The sequence below is a fragment of the Ambystoma mexicanum genome, chromosome 8 (genome assembly GCF_040938575.1).
Source record: "Ambystoma mexicanum isolate Mex_15411 chromosome 8, UKY_AmexF1_1, whole genome shotgun sequence".
Classification (NCBI taxonomy): Eukaryota; Metazoa; Chordata; class Amphibia; order Caudata; family Ambystomatidae; genus Ambystoma; species Ambystoma mexicanum.
The window spans coordinates 1,701,961,124-1,701,983,241 of record NC_090929.1 but is presented as its reverse complement, the minus strand read 5'-3'; the positions used below and the strand labels follow the sequence as shown (position 1 = coordinate 1,701,983,241).

General features: G+C 46.5%; 1 protein-coding gene across 2 annotated transcripts in view; it reads right to left on the bottom strand.

Moving 5' to 3' along the window:
- Positions 1-22,118, bottom strand: part of ACADSB (acyl-CoA dehydrogenase short/branched chain) — a 359,596-nt gene that overhangs the window by 259,905 nt on the left and 77,573 nt on the right. The gene's annotated exons all lie outside the window — the stretch shown is intronic.

The following is a 22,118-nucleotide window of genomic DNA, read 5'->3' as shown; positions in this document are numbered from 1 at the left end:
TCAATGCCGCCTCCCCTGACCTTTTACTTACCCGCTGCCCCCCACCACTCAACTCCCACCCACCCGCACTTCCTGTTACTGCACTTGCATGATTCAAATGTCACAAGGCCTAGTAGGACCATTTTGTTTTTCATCCCTCTTGCCCTCCCCCTTTTTCTCTTGTGGCACCTGGAAACACCTTTTTGCTGTATAGTGCGCCTTCTAAACAAAATTACTTTAAGGCAGGCTGGTGTGGGTTTTCTGTCGCTATGAGAGCAAACTGTAAAAAGTCCATACTGCTTGTTGTGTCCTAACTAAGAAAAACAAGTTACTTACCCATGGTAACGTTCTTTCGACTGAATGTTCCTCCCACTTATTCCTCATCTTTTGACACATCCATATTCATCTTTAACGGCTTCGGAAAACAAAATTCAGCAGGGGGCACTGCGTTTGTTTGTTTGTTTATTGCATTTATAAGGCGCACCAGACCCAGGAGTAGCAGGGCGCAGATGTTCCTCGAGGGCCTCCGTCCCTATGTCGACATCACCACTGGTACATATAGCAGTGCAGCGACCGTTAGCTTCAAATCCGTTTTGATGCGTTCTTTCAATACTTAATGGTGTTACCTTGCGCAAGTCAGTATTCTGCCTTGAAAGAACATAAAGTTTAACAACACGGAAATTCTACTGCGGGGTAGGTTGGGAGTGGCGATGAGGAATACGTGGGTGGAACATTACCAGGGGAAAGTAACTTGTTCTTCGAATGGATTGTGACCGCCCACGTATTCCTTACCTTTTGATAGACTCCCAAAGCACTATTTGTTTTGGAGGAAGGAGTAAGAATTTAGGAGTTCCTTATGGGTTTGCATGAACAGAAAGTAACACAGTCTTCCCAAATCCTCCTTCCTGTCCGGAGGAAGAGTCCAGACAATAATGCTTTGTAAAAGTATGAATGGAGGACCATGTGGCAGCTGCACAAATACCTTGAATAGGGACTCCTCTCTGTAAAGCAGAGGGTGCAGCCGTGCCCCTGGTCGAATGAGCTCTCAGACCCTCAGGGGGATCTTTTCCAGCTAGTCTATAACACTCAGCAAAGCCCAAGACAATCCACTTTGATAAGGTTTATTTTGTCACTGCCATCCCCAAATTATGGCCTGTATAACCAAGAAACAGTTGATCATCATGTAGCAATTTCGACATAATAGAAATATAGGGTCAAGCCTGTGCAATCTCTCGTCCTGCTTTCCAAGATGAGGAGGTGGATAAAAAGAAGGTAGTACCATTTTCAGTGTTAAATGAAAACTAGACACAATTTTGGGCATAAAAGTAGGTTTAAATTTAAGGACCAGTCCTTGAAGAAAATTGTATAAGGAGGCTTGCAAGACAAGGCTTGAAGTTTACACACCCTACGGGCTGATGTGTAAGAGCAACATAAAGAATGGTTTTGAAGGTTAACAACCTTAAGGACAAGAAATCATTAGTTTGAAGGGAGTACACATTAGATATTTTAGAAGCAGATTAAGGTCCCAAACTGGAACCTGAAAAGGGATCAGCGGTAACTGTGATAAACCAAAGGTTGTCTCACCTACTAGTCCCCGGGGATCTCTCTCCCTCAGGCAGCCAGGGCACAGCCATCACCTTTAGATCCAGACCCTTGGAGTGGACCGGTGTGGGAGATCACCTGGGTGAGGGGTCTTCAGGGAGTGGGGGTGAGGCGACTGATGGTAAGTCACAGTATACCCACTTTCCTGTACCCATGACCCATCCTATCTCATAGGCTTCTCTGATGTCCCAACCGCCGCCCCCCCCATTTCTACACAAACACTGGGTCGAGGAAGAGGGCAACTCAAAGTAAAGAGACCAACCCTTGCATATCGCATTGGACATGTCTCGCTAATCGGGTCAGGCAAAGTCAGACACTTCACTTAAAGTGCATACATCTGATATCAATTAGCTCTGCCCACACAGATAAACGGTGGAACATAGAGACACACTCTGAGCAAGGTGGAACACGAGCAGAAGCGGAAATTCTGGGGCGAAGGCAAATCTACTGGAGCAGAGCAACGGGCTGAGGGACAAGAGCAAAGGGTAAAGAACCCCAGGAGTTCTCTGCAGGAGGTTGTTGCCTCCAAAAGGGAGCGAAAGACACGTGGAGAAGGCCAAATCCAAAAGAAGAAGGCTGCATTGTATTTCAAGGATGCCAGCGACCCTCCCTGGTGAACGGCAGAGGTGGGGAGGCGAGACAAGCTTGTGGAATTAACCTTGACTCGTGGATTTAAAAACTGTAAAGACAAGAAAGAAACACACAGCCTGTGAGTTGGCAAGCAACATGAAAGACTGGTGTGTGTTAAGGAAAGATTGAAGTTGCAACATTACATCGTACAATTGAAAGCTGCACACGTGTGGATGAAACACGAAGAAAGAGAGACCTGTGAATGAACTTTGAAGTAACGCAGGCTGTAAAACCAGCGATACTGAGTAATGGAGTGGTGTGGCGTAAGGAAGTAGCCCACTCGAAAGTCTCTGTGAAAGGTGAAATGTTTGTAGCGATAAAGTGAATGAACTGTAAAAGCAAAGTGATCAAAATTAACCCAGAGAAAAGGGGAGAGTGAAAAGGTGAACGTTGAACTTTGATGCTTAAGACAGTGAACTACCCAGACCAAGAAGCAGTGGTGCAAATAGCACAAAGGTGTAAGCAGGAGGGAAAGTCAAAGTGGCACTGCGAGGTCTGTAGTAAAAACCATGCATATTCGAAAGTCTTCGACATCAGGAAATGGTCTGAGCCCGACTGAGGAAGACTGGAATTATAATAAATTGGGAGAAGGGAACCCCTGCAGGATGTGAATTAAGTTTGGGGAAGGGAACCCCTGCAAGTGTTTGTTTTGCTTTGAAAGGTACAAGCCAGACTGAGGGAGACCAATGTGAACCTTTGCTTTGAATGGTCCGAGCCTGACTGAGGGAGACCAACGTGAACTTTCTGTTGAATTGTGTTTTGGGGACTGGAAAGAGAGACTTTAATGTGAAAAGCCAGGCGAGCTTCGATCCACGTTTTGAACTGCCTTTGTGTTAAGAACCTTAGCCAGAGTGTGTCATCCTGCCTATAGGGACTGCCCCACTCTGTGTTGTCTAAAGTGGGGAGGAGAGCTGACTCAGCCACATTTATTCTTTATGTTTGAACACTGATTTTCCTTTGCATACATATTCTCCTTTTCACACTTTTACAAGAGATAGGGCAGGCATTAGGTTTTGTGAGTATAGGCCATTTTGATTTGACTGACTCAACTAGGACTGTTTTATTTATTATTTGATGGTTGAGACTACTCCCATCCTACTTATAGAAACATTTATAAAGGTTTTACAAATTGTAACTTTTGTGTCAGTGTCATACTTGTGCTACCATGCCTCCCTTACAGAACGCATTTGTCAGTCCCTTCAAAAATGTTATCACTAGGGCCATTTTGAAGCAAGAAACCTCTGAGGAAGAGCGCTTAAAAATTAAAAGAGCTGCCAGATATCCTTTAATTGTGCCAACCTGGAGTCCCTGATTAGCCAGATGTAACAAGAACGATAACACAGGTGTACTGCACATAAAAGGGTCCAAATTCTTGTCCCTGCACCGGCTGCAGAACTTGTTCAAACGGCAGCAGTACAAGAATGTTGTTGCTGGCCAAAAGCAACATTTCCATTACATCATCCACGAGGTCCCAATCCTTTTATCTCACCGTTTCAGAAACCATGCGTGAAGGTGGAGTGTCTTGACCTCTGAATGAAGAATCCAACCTTCCTCCCGCATGAGAAGATCCTCTCTTTGCGGAAGACCTATTGGAGGGCAGATAAACATGTCCTGAAGTTCCAGTTACCACATCCTCCTGGCCCAATCCGGAGCAATTAGGATAATATATTTACCCAACTTTCTCAACTTCCTGATCACGTGTGGAATGACGGGACTGGAGGAAACACATACACCAGTGGAAACTCCCAGTTCACTACAAACGCGCCCCTAGAACTCCTCTTGGGGGAAATTCCCTGGAGCAGAACAGCTTGCACTTCCGTTTGACATTGGTAGCGAACATATCCACTTGAGGGTGTTAGGCAGAAACCTGTGCAGTTACCTTAGGGACCACTGCAAAAGATTTAGGACTACAGGTGGTTGGCAGTAAACCCAATTGGTAGCAGTCTGTACCACTCAGATTTACCTGGTAGCTGTGGCTGAGCAGTCAGACCTCTCTCAAGATGAGTTAGGTAGTATATAGAGTATACACAATAGGTACAGAGATACAGTAGCACAAGCAAACACTGACCAGAGCTTTGGTGTAAAAGTATATAATTATTTATTTAAAGACACACTAGCACAAAAAGAGGTAAGTAAATTCAACACACAGTCACTATTATATATATACAACCCTGATTACTTATTAGACAAGTCTTAGTGAGAAACACCACTTATTTTCAGACATAGGCGAGCGCTTAACCTAAGATGGCACTAAAGTTATAAAAAAAGGGTGGGAAAAAGGCAGAGTTATGAAAGCACACAATTTCAATACTTTTTAAAGAACCACAGTGAGGCAGGTTAGGCAAAGTCTAATGGAGAGCAAGGAAGTTCAAATGCCAGGCCAACTCTTAGAGAGAGCAAGCGAAATGGGTCCAGGATCACACAGTGGGGTTATGCCCAAAGAGTCTTTGTAGATAGTTCACAAAAGACTGAGATCACGTCAGGAAATGTTAGTTAACAGGCCCCAGGCTAACCCAGGTTAGAAAGTCGAGGATTTACTGTCACCCCGAACGATCTGTCGCAAGGGAAGCCAGGCGGGACACAGTACCTGAAATAGGAAGGACGCTCCAGCTGGGGCAGTTGTTCTTGGTAGCGGGTGCAAGTCGGTGTTTCGTCCAGAGGAAGAGGAGGTCTCGACGTGGAGGAATGATGAAGGTCGTTGCTCTGCCAGGGAAGTTTGCCGGTTACAAGGTACTACCCTTTCGTTCGCGGTAGTGGTAAACCGTGGTATTCCGGTTGCCGGGGTGCTTGGCACAGGCCAGGCGGCCACGAGATGGTCCAGGAAGGCGAAAAGACGGGCAAACTGGTTATCCCCACCAGTCAAAGGAAGAAGACTCTCCGGACTGGAGATCTCCTCTGTCGTCGGGAAAAGTGGCAAGACGGTTCAGCAGGGCTCCACCGGTGGTGTCGTCGTTGCAGGTCGGCTCAGCTTCTCCCTCCTCGGAATCTTTAGTTCCTGTGGTGACTTCTGAAGTTCCAGTCCCCAAAGCCCTGCTTTTATGCAGAAAACCCCCATTCATCAGTCCTAGCTGTCACTCAAACATGCTAAGTGGTGAGCCGGCTGGCTCACCACTGGGCCAATCACACCAGAGTGCGACTTGAGTTGCTAAGGCAACTGAGTCCAGGGTGCCTAAACCCCCTCCGACACCCCCTGTGGTACCCAGACAGAGTGGCACCACTTTTGGGGGCTTCTGTGGAGAAGCCCGCCAAAAAGTGGAACAAAGGGCTCGACTTGGGTTGGAGTCACAGAAGCGAACACGAACGCCATTTTGGAACTGAGTTTCGGCAAAAAATACCAACCAGTGAATTTATATTAATTCAATAAACCGGCGGTATGTTCGAGGCTATATTAAAAAGTGGTAGCCTCGAACAATGGGAAAATCCCATAGGAATATATTTGCAGTCGAATATAAAAGTAGTATCCACTGCCACCAGCCAAAACTCGGTCGGGGGGAACTGGACAGTGCCCCCTCGAACAATAGACCCCGGAGCAATTGAATTGCCCCGACCAGTACGTCCATAATATGATGGTTTGTACTGGTTCTGTTCACAATTTAAGACTAGTAAAGCCAATGGTGACTTTACATGCCCTGGGAGACAGTAGTCAGTCCCAGGGTATGGAGTCTATGTTTGGGGGTCACTACGACACCCCTGGGTTACTGCACGGAGGGTGCTGTGTAACCCACATACCAAAAACACATGAAGCCCTATGGGGTAAAGGACCCCATAGCCCATAAAACACATACAAACTCAAAGGAACACCTGAAATCATGTCTAAGAGTGGGAGAAAAAGAGTCTCACTCTTAGTAGGAGAAAAAAATAAACCCCAAAAATCCAGCAAAGCTGCTGGGGGACTCACTAGGTTTGGAAAATTAGCCTTAACAGAGAATTCTCCCTAACAGAGGGGTTATCCAAAGGGTGAAGATCTCTTGAAGGGATTCCTGAGCTAGTTCGCACTTGTGGGAGACCGTGCTTTGCCTGCTCACAGCGTCCGCCGCAGTCTTCTCGTCCCCGGCTAGGTGAACTGCCGATAGGGAGAGTCCCTCTCGAATTACCCAGAACAAGAGCTGCATTGCTTCTCTGCACAGTTGTAGTGACCCTACACCCCCTCTCTTGTTGAGGGAGTACATAGCCACTGTGTTGTCCGTTATTATCAGGATATTCTTTCTCCGTACAGAGGGCAGAAAGGCCTACAGCGCAAGTCTGATTGCCCTCAGCTCTAAAAGATTGATATGTAGTTTGGACTTCGATGGAGACCAATGACCCCATCCAGTCCTGAAGCTGGTGGGCCTGAAGGATCTGAGAAACGGCCACCATCTTGAACTTGTCCTTCCTGAGGAACATGTTCAAGTCTCTTAAATCCAAGATAGGCCTCAATCCTCCGTCCTTCTTTGGGATGAGAAAGTAAGGCGAGTACCAACCCTTGTTCCTCTCCGCTACAGGTACCTGTTCTATTGCACCTTTCTCCAGCCGGGTGAACAATTCCTGAACAAGGAGCGGATCTGGAATTTTGAAAGAGTTGCTCCCCGTGGATGATCCAGAGGCCTTTTTAGAAAGGGAAGGCAATAACCTTGGGCTACTGTTTCCAATTTCCATGCATCAGAAGAACCCTGCCATTCTTGCAGATGCTGGGAGAGCCTGCCTCCGACCGGGGTTTTGTGGACTAAGGCCTCCAAGAGGTTTTGAGGCGGCAGATGCAGCAGCTGAGGGTAAATCAGCAGTTGCCTAGGCGGTCTTAGCACCTTTCCCCCGTCCACCACAGGGGAGTCTTCTTTGACCTCTCCAACTCACCAGTCCTCTCGCTCTTCCAGCTGAGGAATAGAAACGAAAAGGACCTGCCCCTCGAAACTGTTCCACTGGCGCAAGTTTGTGGTTGTCTCATTGCAGCACCAAGGGATTTGGATGCCGCTTTGGCGGTCAGCAGTTTCTCAGTCAGCCTTGCTTCCAAATAGGTGTGTGCCGTCAAAGGGCATGTTAATAAGCCTTGATGGCACATCAGAAGCAAACTCAGACTTTCTTAACCACGCAAATCTGCGTATCACAGTGCTAGCCACCATTGGTCTGCTGATACTGTCCAGAGTCTAGACCAGTTTGAAGGGAATCGCACATGACCTCCTTCCAATCTTTAAAAATGTATCTCGTTCTTCCCCTTCGGGAATATGATCATCCGCCATCGCTATGCAGTCCCATAGGGTAAATGTGAACTTAGCAAGTGCGCATGTGGTGTTCGCCGACTTAATGGCCGTACTCCCAGCCGAGAAGACTTGTCTTGCCAAGGAATCATAACGTTTGTAATCCCTGTCTGGGGGAATCGTTGGGCAGGCAGTCTGTTTTGAAGTTGATGTGTCGGTCTATACCACCAGTCTTTCTGGCGTTGGATGTTTCGATAGATAATAAGGATCACTACTGGAGGTCCCGTTTTTACTTGATCATTTTTTATTCAACGTCGGAATTAGCTCTGGCGTATCCCAGTTTGCACTGACCCGCCTTTGCGATGCTACATGGAAGGGAAGAATAGGATCCTCCTGGGGTCCCTTGTCTAAAATGTCTGTTAAGTCATCCTGCTGATAAGGTAGTGCAGGCCTGCCCCACCCCAAAAATTCAATGACTTTAGCCATTAATTGTCTATATAACCCACCTGCATGATCTGAGGGATCTGGTCTGCCAAATTCAATCTCTGGGGTAGTGATTATCCCACTTTGCTGTCTGTAATGTCTCATACCGATCCTTCATCCTTGACTTGTCTGATATTAGAGGTTCTGGAATACCTAGTGTCCCATTTTCCAAACCGAAAGGCCGAGCTTCATCCTCGGATGGCTCATGCTCCTCATATATTGCATAAAGTGACTTGAAAAAGTCCTGTCTTGGTAGTGGAGTGAAGGATTCCTTTGTTTTTGCGATCTCCTTTGACACTTTTGGCATTTTTGTTAATGATGGCATCAATGTTTTCGGCGCCCTTCGATGTGAAGGCCTTCGACGACAATGGCATTGTCGAAGGTGCCGAAGATTATGGCTTCAACGGAGCAGGTTCTCAGCTCAAAAGGACATTCGAAGGTTCGAGGAGTTTTCTCATGGATACCCTGGCTTGAGAGCGCACAGGTTTGTCCTTTGCCTTTTCCTCATCAGGTTTTTCCTCGACAGAAGTATGGTTTCTACTCTTCTGCTTCGAGGGGGTCGGGCCGCATTCTCGAAGACTTGGAGAATTTTTTGTCGGAATCTCGCCATTCAGCCAGGGAGGAACTCGATGAAGAGGACGGAGACCTGTGACGACTTTTCTTCATTTGTCGCTAAAACGAATATGAGTGGCAAGATCCATTCCTGGACTGAGATCTTTTGGCTTTCTTCCAACGAAGAGAGTCGCCCCTCAACTCGTCAGAGGATCGCTTTTTTCGACTGAGTCGTCAAAGGGTATTTATGTGTCCTACCTGCAGCTAACTTCCCTTTACGTTCTTCCAGGGCTTTCACTGTCAACAAAAGGCAGGATCCGCACTCAGATGTCTTATGAATGGATCCCAAACCCCGCAGACACACCCGATGGGGGTCCGTAAGGGACATCTTCGCCCCGTAGTCGTGGCATTTTTTAAATCCCGACTTTGGAATTGATGATGCTGACGAAGATGCCATTGCTTACTAGATAGATTTCTCGAAAGAACCGAAGTGCGCAAATCTTCTGAAACAATACATTTTGCGGAAAAACAGAAGTGAAAGGAACGGTCGCTGCGCGCTCTGTTTGTACCAGTGGTGATGTCGACATCGGGACGGAGGCCGTCGAAGAACGTTGAGTCATCCGGCATTGACGCGCAGCGCCCCCTGCAGAATTCTTTTTCCCTAAGCAGCTGAAGCTGAATATGGATATATCAAAAGATGATGACTACATGAGAGGGCACAATACATTCGAAATATTAGTCTAAAAGTTAGAACCGTGTGGTGGGATACCGAAACCCCATGAATTTTCCAGAGAAATGACGTAAATACTTAAGTGAACTCAGTGGAAGTTTTGACCTTAAATCTACCAGTAGCAGCCTAACTGGCCAGCGAGAACAACAATATAGCTCTTGGCCAAATGTGGTGTCCCATTAGCAGTCTTCTTTGGTTTATCACAATTATCAATGTATATAAATGCACTATGCAGACGGTGAAAAGCACGGCCTGGAAGAAAACAGGTCTACGTGGAGCTGCCCTGGCAAGCAATGCTGTCATCATAAACGGAAGAGGGCGTGGGACATCAAGAGATGTGTCAAATCACTGCGGTGCCAGCCAGACAGCATAGTGCCTGGAGCATTCAATAAGGCATCAAACAGCAGTGCCGGGCTGGAGATCAAAGCGCTCGCCAGGGAGACTCCTGGAGAGTCACAGATTTGTGGACTAGGGTGCAGAAGCCAGGCGGGATAGAGGCTGAGGAGCAAATCAACAGTACAATGGAGGACCGTGTAAGGGCGCTATACCTGACATTGGAGTTGGTAATATTTCTGGGACTGTCCTTGACCATCCTGTCAGTCTGAAGCATCTGAAGGTGGATGCCCGAATCCCAGCCACCATGAGGTGGGGCGGGGGAGATAATTCATAAGAGAGATTGTAGCTTCCTGGGGCATAACCAGTCCTACCCCTCAACAATGAGTATGGACCTTGCCCTAGAGTGGTTCTATGCAGACAGCACCACCTCGCCCATGCAGGTCATTTTCAGCAAGACAGTAATGGGGCATCATTGCTGGAGGCTAGCAGCGCTATCAAAGAACTAGGTTAACCAAAGCTCTCAACTTTTTCTTAGACATCTGTGAGAAAGCCATCCAGTCCTGGGTTTTGTAGTTTTCTAAAATTGCAAATGGGAAAAAAAACGCCAAGACTATTCAACTCTGAATAGGACGAAAACGAGTGAACAACATCTCCTCACCATGAAATGAGCACACGACGGAGAAAGACTGGAGGGTATGCCATACCGGAGCGGAGCATGGGGAGGAGGAGAGCAGTCCTAATGAGAGGGAGACCTAGGTGTACCCTTCCCTTTAGGGGGTCAAACGGGAAGCGGGGGACAGAGATGGGGCAGGAATGGTTGGACCAATGATGGAGAGCCGGAGTTAAGGAGAGGAAAGAGAGGCGCCCAGATCGGAGTAGATTGACCACAAGACACAGGGAACACATCGCAACCACAAGGAAACCTGTGGCGGTGGTAATTGTGGCACACTGAAAATATACTGGAAGATACAGCCCTTTGAAGACCCAATATTTTGCACACATCATAGGGTGGGCAAGTGTAATGCACCGGAAGACACGACAGGGGAAGGGATACATGCAACAGTCAGAAGGTGTAGGATAAGGCACTGCCACTAACCATCCTTAATAAAAAACCCATCATTCTGCATACACCTCCCAAACTCCTTTCTAAACACAACCATACCTCTACAGCACAACAAACAGCACGCACTTCACCACACCACAACAACGAAACAAGCCACACATAGTCCCGCACAACAGCACATGATGGCTACCAACTGAAAACGCACTTATGCTCAGCGAATGGTGCCAACCGAACTGAAGCTGTGTAAGAAGCCTGAAGGCACTCTGAAACTACTCCCCAGGGATCTTCGGTTCAGGTCGCCAAGGAAGGGCCATTGCTTTTGAATCCAGACCGTGGGGTGGACTAGCGAGGGATGATCACCTGGACGGAGGGTCCCTGGGGTTTGGGGAGAGAATGCCAGAGGGCGAGCCACGGAATCCCCCCTTTCTTGATGTTAACTTATCCAAACCTCACTCAGTCTTGGTAGGATATTGTTGTTCATATCCTAATGTGCCCCCAAGTTACCCAACGTACTGTGAAGAAGAAGATGCCCCATAGAACAGTACTGACCTTTCTATAGGAAACACCACTATTGTACTGGGACGAAGAGGAGGGGTTTTGAAGACTACAGGGCTGAAGGTCAGGCATGTCCTGTTAATTGGATTGACAAATGCAATACAGGAATTGGATTTTTGCAGAAACATTGTGTCAGAGTGGTCACAGTTAAGAGATACGTGTTCAAAAGTATCTGACTAACTAAGGACACTGTAAAAGTATCACGAAATAAGAATACTATGAGAAAGAGAATAGAACCCGAGGGGAGAGCAAAATGCCGACCGGGCAAAACAAAGCTGTAAATGAAAGTCAAGGAAGTACATGATAGAAAGGAGAACCAAATAAGGATCAAGAAAGGCAAACCCTGAATCTAAGAACTGGTGAAACCCTGGAATTTGCCAAAGTGGCAGAAAGCTGGTTATGGGCAACTGGTTGTGTGACCTGTAACGGGTGGGCCATGAGGCCTGTTAACTGCGCCTAGACCAAGACGCCCCAACAAGGAGAAGTGTGAAAGCAAATTTGAAAGACGCTAAAGCTGAACATTGTTGTTTTGAGAATCAGTATTTGAAGCTTGGGGACGCGAACCCCTGAGCTCCTTTGGAACATTGTTGTTTTGTGAAACAGTGCATAAGCTTGGGGGAAGGGAAACCTAAGCACCTTTTTGAACTTTTTGGCTTGAACTGCATCCCGAACTTGCGCAGGGGGCTAGAGACTGCTCCGGAGTTTATGTTGAACACTTTGTAAGTTAGAACATACCTACACTACATTTCTGTATTAGATGTGAGGGCAAGCATAGGTTTTTACACAGACAGACTTTTGAGTTAAACTTCTGGACTTAGACTTTTCCTTAGGGCATGATTCATGGAACGTTTTCCTATGGGATTGCGCCATTATAAAACACTTCCATGAATCAGGCCCTTCGTTTCTTTAGGTAGGGCTACTCCCACCATCGCTGTAGGGCAAGTTAGGCGTTACATCATCCTGACATTTTAATAAAGGTTTTGAAAACTGTTATAACTGTTGTCTGTGTGATCTCTTGATACCATGCCTGTCTCACAAGCTGCCAACAGCACATCACAACTCTCTTGCTTCTTTCCCCTCCCCCCCCGAGTCCCGCTAACTTACCCCCACACACTCTTGCTTTACAGAGCTGCCAGAGCGCAAGGAACCAATCAATTGGCGACAGTGCCCAGTATAAGAACCTTTAACAGAACAAGTTAAAAGAGAAAAAACTGGACTGGGTGGCATTCTCACGCATGGCCACAGGAAGCTTGAGAGCTCTGGTTACACTGCAAAATCAGAAAGCGAGGGACTCTATTGCACATCAGAAATAGTTTGTGTTTGAATGAACGGTCTTTGTGCTTTAAATGTGAATGTAATGGTTAATTTGGCATGCAGGGACGGTATAGCCACCCCTGGCACATAGGGCACAACAACTAGACAAGCACTCAGATCTATGGGAAGAGGTAGCCCAGTCAATGATGTAAGACAAGATAGGAGTTTTATAGCAGAACGTAATAAAGTGTTCATTGTTGGGGAGAATTCTCAGAAATATGCTAATTTCCTCCACTTGATTCATTTACCTGGAGAGAGTGAGACCCCTTTTTCCCCACTCTCTTGTGTATTTTAATGTGATTTATGAGCTTTGTGTTTCTTTTGGTTGTGGAGCCTGACAAACCCCATAGGCATCATCTTGTACATTGTGCTACACAGCACCCTCAGTGCAGTATCACAGGGAAGTCTTTCAGATTTCCCAAAGATTTAAATACCTTCTCTTGGATAAACTACTGTTTCCAAGAGCATTAAAGTGAAATTGACTTTACTTACAATTGTAACTTTCTAGACCCAGCACACACTATCTTACAATAGGGTGCCGGAGGGGTTACCTAGTACCCCTTTGTCTAGCTTCTCATGTAACATTTCTATGTTACCCTTTTCCTCATTGAATGGCTGGTGGCAGTTGTTTTGTTTTAACTACCGTGGTGTGCATTTACCGCGGGCTGCGTTCACACCTGCAGTAAAGTACCCAAGGGTGCCATTTTTGTCAAAATGGCCCTTGTCTACTTTTTTCACCATTTCTTTGTGGAAAGGTCCTTCTTGAGATTTACTCTGCGTGCCAAAACAGATTTGGTCTCAATGTTTGCTTTGCCTTTGGCCGGATTCACGGGTGAAGCCTGCCTCTGGCTCCAGGGTGTCTGGGGTAGGCAGGAAGTGAGGGAGGTGCCCGAAACTCCCTGTGCTTAGTCTCCTAGGAGACCCAAATGCACTCAGTAGTGATTGGCCAGCTGACTGTCCGGCAAGGACAGCCACCCTGCTGAGTGACTGACAGCTAGGGTGGAATGACTGGGAGAGAACTGAATAAAAGGTGAGGCTTTTGGCTTGGAAGGCAGAGTCGACCACTGGACGAAGGAATCCAAAGAAGAACTTGAAGAGGACGCCTGCTGCTACTCCTGGACTGTTGGTTTGCCTGGTGAAGCCCTGCTGCTGTGCTGAAACTCCAAATTCGTATCGACAGAGACGCCCCTGCAAGGACGACTTCTCCCCTTGAGTTGGTGGGACCAATCAACTCCAAAGTAAGCCACCTGGACATCCTTCTCGGAGTTGGTTGAATTTCCACAGAGTTGCTGCTGGATATCGTATAGCCAGGGAGAGGAACACCAGATTGTGTGTGTTGCTTTTTAGCTGGCCTAGAGGAAGCAGGACTGACTGAGCCTGAGCCCCCTCAACAGAGTGCGAGACCCCAGAAGCAAGGAAAGCCCATCTCGACAGCCAGAAACCGCAGTGTTGCTATTTGCGGTATACACAAAGAGCTGAAACACTGAACAGCCACTAATTTGAAGATTGCTGGTTGCGAGCAGTAACCGTCCCATTGCAGTACAGGAGTCCCCAGAAGTCCTCCCTCTTGCCCCCCATGACTGAAACCCAGGAACGGTGAGATCTGCAGAGCTGCACAGGAACAGAAGTCATCTGCTGCACTTTTTCTTCAATTCAAAGGTACTGTACAAAGTCTGAGAGAACTTACCTCTTGCGGTAGAGTTGCTTGCATCTTCTATCACTCACAAGTCGAACGGCTTGTGGCCCTACATTTGATTCTTCTTTTCTTCAAAGACTTCTAAAACATTGTGCAAAGACTTTTCTACTTACCTATCATAAGTGCTTCACCCTACATAAGACTTTTGTCCATTGACTTTGGCCTTGCCTGTTATACTGAATGACTCTGCTGTGGGGATCCAAAAGTATTTGCCTGCTTAAGAATATTTGTGGTCTTTTGTTGTTCTAATAATCTTTTCCTTTTACCAACTTATAACAGTACTCTAGATATTAATGTCCGCAGCACCCTAGCTATTTAAGTCACCTGAGGGTGTAGGTTGTGGCTGTGGGCCATCCCACAAGGGTCTTTACTGATTTATAAACTAAGAGTGTACAGTATTGAAGTGCATTTGTGTGTTACTATTATATTGCTCCCTTCTGAAGAAGGCTTATTCTAAGTGACTGATAAATGAATCATTGTTTATTCAAGAAACCTTGTGTGTAAGAGCTTATTTGAATACCTGTAACTGTGAATCTCTGTGTAACTCCTCTACAGCTCAAATTGACCCCTCTTGAGGTAAGCCTGGCTGCTCAACACGCTACCAAAACTGTGTAGTACAAGCTTATACCAAAGGTTGGGTTTGCTATACCTGTAGTCGGGGTTGTTTGTAGTTTTCCCAGAGGGTACTGCATACAAACTTTGCCCAACACACAAGAGTATATCGATCTAGATGTGTAATTTCATTATAATCATGAAATAACAATCGTATTTCAAATGATGGATCAATAGCCATATTTTTCCATTATCTGGACACATAACAAAAGACCGAACCTCTACGGTTTCGGGAGTCCAGTCCCTTCTCAGGGAGCCATTTCTGGAGATCCTTGTACATGATGAATTTACACATCTACATTGATATACTCTTGAGTAGGGCCCGAGGTATCTTCCCACAGATGCCAATGCTTACCCTGAAAAAAGGACAGTGCAGTCTTTGCAGATTTCAAGACTGTAATTCGAGGATGAAGACTGCTTTCGGATGCTTGAGTGCCGAAGGTTTGACCGCATGCCTAATCAAAACAGAGTGCATCCTCAATATTGAGAATATCATGCAAGTGGGATATCGGCCAAACGGGAAGATGACTCAAACATTCCCACTAAGAGTGGGCGGGAGGAATGGTCTCCATTTTCCCTAATAATTAACAACTTTAACTGGATTGATTGATTGATTTATAGAGCGCTTTACACCAAGGCGCTGTACATTGGAACAACAACATACAAGATAACAAGAACCAGTAACAGTGGGAGCAAAAATTTACATCATGAGTCATTCAACAAAACAGTGGAAAGGGCAATTAACGGAAGGGGTGGGGAAAGGGGAGTGGGACTAGAAGTGGGGGGGTGGTGGCGGATTGGAGGGAAAATGGAAGGGAGAGAGAGCAGGAGAAGGGGAAAAGGAATCAGGGAAGGGGGGAAGAGGAGAGAGCAGAGGGGGAGTTTTCAAGGAGGAGAATGGAGGAGGAGGGATTTAAGGGAAGTGCAAAATGAGGAGAAGGTTGTGGTAGAGCAGATTGTGAGAGGGAGAGAGTTCCAGTGCAGGGGAGCAAGGAGTTGGAAGGAGCGGAAACGGGAGGAAGCGCAGGGGGATGGGGGTACAGTGAGAAGGAAATGGACAGCAGAATGAAGGGAGCAGGAGGGGGAGTAGAAGGAGAGAAGGGAGGAGAGATAAGGAGGAGCAAGACCATGGAGGGATTTGAAGACAAGGCACAGAAAGTTGAATTTTAGCTGTGAGTGGAAAGGTAGCCAGCCAAGGTAAGATAGCGAAGAGGAGATGGAGTCACAGGTGGTAAGGAGACAAAGGGTACGAACAGCTGAGTGGTAAACGGACTTAAGAGGGGCAAGCTGAGATGCGGGAAGACCAAAGAGTAAAGAAGAGCAGTAGAAGAGGCAGGAAAAGACGAGAGAGGAGATTAAGAGTTTGGAGGCGTGGAAAGTAAGGGAGGGACGGATTTTGCAAATATTATAGAGGTGGTATCGGCAGGTGCGAGAGGTGAGTGAAATGTGTTGCGAGAAGTTGAGAGAGGAGTCAAAGAGAACGCCTAAATTACGAGCTTGGGGAGAGAAAGGGAGATTGGAGGGAGGAAAGTGAATGAAAGGGGGAGGAGAGGGAGGGAGAAGAGAATTAGAGGGGAAGAAAAGGACTTCAGTTTTATCAGTGTTGAGAGAGAGAAAGCGGGAGGACATCCAGTTCTTGATAGCAGTGAGGCAGGAGGAGAGCTTAAGGTGAAGGTCAGTCGTGAAGGAGGAGAAGGAGAGAAAGAGTCCGCATAGAAATGGTGGGAGATGTCAAACGAGGAGATGACAGGCGCAATGAGGGATGTGTAGAGAGAGAAGAGGAAAGGACCAAGTACAGAGCCTTGGGGAACACCGTAAATAAGAGGGAATGAAGGAGAGGTCTGACCTCCCCATGAAACTGTGAAGGAACGGGAGGAGAGGTAAGAGGATAACCAGTTTAGGACATGGTCTTTCAACCCGAAGGAGGAAAGAGTGTGGATGAGGAGTGGATGATCGACAGTGTCAAAAGCTGCGGAGAGATTAAGGAGAATAAGGATAGAGGATTGCTTGGTATGTCGAGTAGAGAGGAGGGAGTTAAGAATACTTTGTGAGATACAGGCAAATGTCCTCAGGGTGGATTAGAGCCCAGTTCCACCATTGTTATTTACGGATAACACAGTTACTTTGGAAGATTGGAGACTTGGGGCTTGTGTGGAATTGGGCAAGACCAAGAAGCTGGTTATCTATGTGTTAACATCCTTGGTGATAGCATGAGGTAGCCGGACAGAGTTAAATTATGACCACCTGATAGTGTGGTTTGCTGCAGCAGGATCTTAGCACTCACAGGTGTTAAAAAGTGTCCTCTCTTCTACACAATTAGTTGCAGCATGTTTAATCTACCGCTTTGCTGTGTAGTTATTTGATGCACAGTTGGAGGTATACTGTGCAAAACACTGCCAGTGGGCCTATATGGTGCTGTGCTTTGGTATCGAGTTATTCGTGGCCAACAATACTATCTCTGGTCAAAGTTGTAAGGGGATCCTGCCAAAGGGGGCCGTGAGCTTCGAATTGGAACTTAAATATGTCGAGGCCATGGTTGCCCTCCACTCCTTAAGACAACTAGGACGACTTTACAAGAGCGCTAGTACAGAAGGCGGGCACCAGAGCTATTGGTTCGTCGAGTTAGGCTCCCCTGCATTGGCCACTTTCTAAAAGGTGTCAGGAAGGAAGATACAGTGATCTTTAGCTGGACCTTTTGTGCCTACCGCGATCAGAGGAGGCCTATGGCATCCCAGAGACTATATACTAGAATAGAGAAACTGGGGAACAAAAGTATCCCCAGAGATGGGGCTTCGAAGCTCCTTGAGTTATCCCAACCAAGCACCTTTACCAAAGTAAATCCCTTCGATAAAAAATAGAATTGGATTTTGGAATAGAATGCTGAGAAAAGCCTGATAATTATAGTATGGAGGAAAAAAGGAAATGATCAGCTGCAGCAATAAACATCGTAGATAAAGAATCAAGGGAATTGCCCTTTAAACATCTTTTTGTTAAGAGGCAGAACATTAATAAATGTTAATCGAGGTGATCTCCATTTGTTAACCTTTCTTTTTACGTATGCATGTATTGTGAGTAATCGCGAGTACGACTCGGACACAGAGGTATACTGTTGATTGCTATAAACCTTTATTAAAAGAAATGGGTTGGAGAAAAGCGGATCTTTCCCTAACTCTAAGTGGGGTTTCCCTGCTTCACCAAAACTAAACTACCGTCTTGGTCAAGATGTTCAAAGTAAAAGTCTTCCGTCCTGTGTCCCAAATCCTTCAATGAACCTCACATGCTAAACGTATCAAAGTGCAAAAGGGCTTAATGTTCTCTAGCTACCACTTGCAGCTGTAGTTCACAAGTTAAACTAAGTTTCAAAAGGGTGTCAACGAAATAAACAACCAAAAGTTCCAGCATCATTAGAAGGGGGTTTCCTTCCCGTAGGTTTCTTAGTTCTTCCACAGTTCTCAGTCTTTCCATCACTTCAAATATGTGGTAAGGATTTCGTATGACGAGATTGTCCTTTCTTCTCTATACAATCTTTTCCTTCTAAGGGACTTGTTTCTCTTCCCCAGTCTTTCACACATTTAGAAGGTCTCTTTACTTTCTCCTCTTGCTTGCTTTCAGCACATTGGTTTACAAGTTTAACCCAAAAACGGCAAGAAAGTATTTCTTTCCTCTTTGTTTTTCAACTACTTTTAAATAATTTCAAATGGTTTCCCTTCTGGTAGAAAGGGTTCCTCTCTATCCAAGTTCATAGCAAAATAAAAAGAGACCAAGAATTTGTTCCTTCCCTGCTTGGTCTTTTTAATCCTTCACAAGACTTGCGTTCTTTCCTTGTTTGTATTCAACACAGTTTAGGGGTGAGTCTCCTAACTCAAATACAAAAGGGTCTGGTGTACTTTCTGCCAAGACTTGTTTAAGACTTGACTACTGCATTTCATTTTTGGTGCCGGCCCAAGACATGCATTCAAATTGCCTGGTATACTCTCCAGCCAGAACTTTATCAGACTTCTTTATTTCCTTTATTTTTGTGCAGGTCCCAGACTCGCATGCAAGTTGCCTGGTATACTCTCCTGCCAGGACTTTTGCCAATGTTGTAACACTCTCATTTGTTCATATTCTTTTCCATTCAAGTATTGGGCATTGGCCCACCTTTCATTCACAACTTCACGTGTTTGCCAGGTTCCCCCACCTCCCCTTCTCTGCTTCTCCCAGGCTTTTCAATTACTTTCAATTGGTGTACAATATGTCCCTAAAGCACTGTGGTGCCCCCATCTCCCAGTGTGGGCTCACTGGTCTCTCCAGGCAGCTTCGGCGTTCTCTGCGGTCTGCGTGTTGGCCAGTGGTAAGCTTAATCTTCTGGCCAGCATCGCGAAGGAGCCCCGGTCCTCACACTGCAGCGGCTCTCCCTCATTTTGGTCATTCAGAGCCAAAGTCAAGGAACTGCTTAGCTCCCAACAATAATCAGGCTAAGGCACTTAACTATACCCAACATTCCATTATCTTACTTATCTATGTGTTACCTAACCTATTATATACCTCCTCACGCAAATGTATGTCATGCCTGCGGCAAACCAAACTGTAACCTGGCTTGTCATAATCCACCATGCTTCTCCCTGGACCACTCTGTAACCAGATCCTATGAACCACACTGTAATGTATCGTATTCACATGCCTGTATGTGCAACATTCTGTTACCACTGTTGAACTTAAAGAATTAGCGCCCAGTTACCCGAGGGTTCAGTAGCGCTTTACAAATAAATAAACTAAACTAAACTAAACTAGAGCTTCTCTTGCTCCTTACTTCCATGCAGCGGACCTCCGGTCTTGGAGCCTCCTCTTCCGACACTACCACGATCTTGCCTATTCTCCGTTTTTTGCACCACATCCCTCCGGTTGCCCAACCGCCCTTGGGTATAGGGCATCTCTATCTTCCCGGCTTGTTGGGTGTTTTTAAGTTCTTGGCATTGGTCAGCTATCTGCAAACGACTAGCCTGCACTGTGTGGTTCTCGGCAGGTGTGATCTTCATTACTCTGGCCCTCTTCCTCGTCCCAGTAGGCCCATAGGAACAATTATGTGTTTGTCTATGGTTTTTAACTGGAAGTTTTATTTGTATTTATTTATTTATTGGTTATTTGTAATGCGCCTATACGCAAGTGTTTCGAGGTGCAAACAAGGCTAGGGGGTGGGGTAACAGGGGAGACAAGGAAGCGATCTTACTAGGCCTTGTGACATTCAGATTGTGCAAGTGCAATAACGAGATGTGCAGGGGGAGGGGAGGAGTGTGAAATGCTGGAAGGGCAGAGGCATCCGTGAGAAAGAGAGTACAAGGGAAGGCTAGGAGGAAAGTGTTGGGGAAGTGAGGGAGGGGAAGAGGGTACTAACTAACTTACTTACCAGTCATCTGACGCATGCTGCGCACTTCTCTAAGGACGCAGCGTCCTGGGTAACCTCTTTCTTAGAGGGCAGAGCCATGAAAGTGTTCTCTAACACAGCACATGCAGCACCCTCCATCATCCACTGCGGTGTCCCACAAGGTTCATGTACTGCCCCCACGCTCTATAATCTTTTTACCAAGCCTCTCTTTGACAAACTGGACACACTTGGGATCACATACACAAATTATGCTGACGACACACAGGTTCTCCTTCCGCTGACGGGGCATTATCATCAAGACGCCACTACCCTACAGCAAATCTACTCCACCATACAAGCATGGATGGCCACTAACGGCCTCTGCTTGAACGGGGACAAGACCGAAATTCTCATTCTAGGCCAGAAATCCACTCTCTCTAACGTCAACCCGCTGTACCTCAACTTCAACATAGATAGCTGTGTCATCCCAGTATTATCTTCAGTCAAAACACTGGGGGTTCACATAGACGCTACCCTATCTATGGACAAACAAGTCAGCGCCATAGTCTCGGCCTCTGCACAGAGTACTAAACTCATCAGTGCAATAAAACCATTCCTAACCAAGGAAAACTGCCTCTCCATCGCGAGAGCAACCATAGGAGACAAACTAGATTACTGTAATGTGCTCCTAGCCGGCACCTCAAAAAAAAAACCTATCTAGGCTCCAAACTACTCAAAACAACGCTCTTAGAGCAGCCCTCAGCATACCGAAAAGTGACCACATCACACAAACTAGGAAGACAGCTCACTGGCTACCAGTCAAGGACCGTATCTTCTTCAAGATTCTCACAACTACTCATAAATGCATCAACCTCTCAGAACCCTCATACCTATCTGACACATTATGTAGATCGCAATCCACCAGACTACAATACACCAATCAACTAACGATACCTTGCATCAATAGGACAAAGGCAGGAGGTATAGGCTTCCCCTTCCTCGCACCGAAGCTCTGGAACTCCCTCCCCACTGACCTCAGAGCTGAAACATCACTATTCTCCTTCTGCAAAAAACTCAAAACTGCCCTCTTGAACTAACCTTTTTCTCCTAGTTACCTGCTCCTCAATGTATGTATGTTAAAAAAAAAGAACATCGTCCAATGTAACACCTACGGACCTGAACTGTCTGTAACTAAGTATAAGCAACACTGTAACAAGCGCCACGATGCCTTCGGTCTGCTGTGCGCTCAACAAATGCGAATAAATAAATAAAATAAATAAATAAGTGCAATGAATGGGGGCTGGAATGGCGCAGGCCACTCAGACAAGTGCAGGCAGGGGGACATAAAGGCAAGTGCAAGTTGAGGAGGGGGTGGGTCTGGGGAGACCAAGTGCAGGGGTAGACTGGATAGGGTAGACTGGATAGGGAGGGGGGTCCGATGCCCTGTGTGACTCTTAAGGAATCAGGCCACCAGTCTAGGCAGAGGAGGAGAATTAGCAGGGGAGGAGAGGGAAGGAAGAGAAGAAAAGGAAGGTCTTGATGAGCTTCCGGAACTTGAGCTCTGGCTCAAGTCTGAGAGGGACCGGGGGTCCGTTCCATAGCAAGGCGCCTGCGGAGGAGAGGGATCTACCTCCATCTGACCTTCAGAGAGTTAGAGCTCGATGACCAAAGGACTCTAGCAGGGAGGTATTTCGGGAGAAAAGGTTGGATGTAATGGGGACCCAGGCCCCACAGAGGCTTGTGGATGATGCAGAGGGTCTTGAATTTGATCCTTGCAGCCACCACCAGCCAGTGGCGTGTCTTGAGGGCTGGAGAGATGCGGTCCCTGGGCTTGAGGGCAAGCATAAGCCTTGCGGCCCTATTCTGGATTAGTTGCATAGAGCGAAGGGAGGAAAAAGGCAGATTGCAGTAGTCCAGCCTAGAAAGAACCAGAGCTCTGGAGACGTTGAGGAAAGTGAGAATGCCTCTGAGAAGGTGCAGCTGAAAATGTGTCTTCTTGGCAAGGTCCGAGATGTGAGGGGAGGAGGTAAAGAAGTCAAAGATGAGACCCA